The sequence below is a fragment of the Geospiza fortis genome, unplaced genomic scaffold (assembly GCF_000277835.1).
Source record: "Geospiza fortis unplaced genomic scaffold, GeoFor_1.0 scaffold78, whole genome shotgun sequence".
Lineage (NCBI taxonomy): Eukaryota > Metazoa > Chordata > Aves > Passeriformes > Thraupidae > Geospiza > Geospiza fortis.
The window spans coordinates 1,152,701-1,153,539 of record NW_005054339.1 but is presented as its reverse complement, the minus strand read 5'-3'; positions in this window follow the sequence as shown (position 1 = coordinate 1,153,539).

Genomic DNA, 839 nt, shown 5'->3' with positions numbered 1-839 from the left:
AATAGAACAGAAGAGGAACCAGATCCTCAGCTGCTGCCAGCTGGCATTGTTCCACTGCCTGCACCAAGAGAGCTCCTCACACAGCCAGGAGTGCTCTGTGCTGGGCTCTGCTGGGTCTGCACATAAGAACATGTTTGTTTCTCTCCCAAGCCAGCATTTCCAAACTGATCTCTGATAGGTGCTGCTCATTTCTGAGATGCAGAAAATTGTTCTGGGCCCCACCTTGCACCTTTTCTGAAGTATTGGTTGTAATCTCTGTGCTGCTGTTCCATTCTGGGTGTGACAGAAATAGAGTTTTGTGTCACAGGGATGAAGATGGGGCAGAGGGTCTCTGGATGAAGAATAATAACAAGTACAGTTTCTTCATTACTTCACCAAGATGAAGTATCTGTAGTAACTCAGTAATGCAAGCGGCACTGTGTTGCTGCTGGCAACGGGACGTGGCTTCCCAGCGGGTGAACTTTTGCCTTCCCCCACCTCTTCTCCAGAGCTGACCAGGCTCCAGGGCAGCGGGGAAGCCCCGACCGTGTGCGCCCACTGCCCCAGAGCTCCCTGGCTGTCACCCTCCCGCTGTCCGAGAAGGGCACGGTCCCGTCCTATCCTGGCCCAGGCGCGGGGACCGTCCCCAGCAATGTCACCGCTCCTGTGACCCCGCTCTGACACACTCCGGAATAGCAGCGACCGCCCTGGCCCCGTGCACTGCACCGCCGCCCGCACTCCATCCCTGCGGGAAGTCCCTCCTTCCCCATCCCGAGAAGTTTCCCGGCGGATAACGGGTTATAGGGCCCTTCCCGCTGCCCAGGCGGCGCGCGCTCAGCCGCGGGCTCACAGCCGCCTCA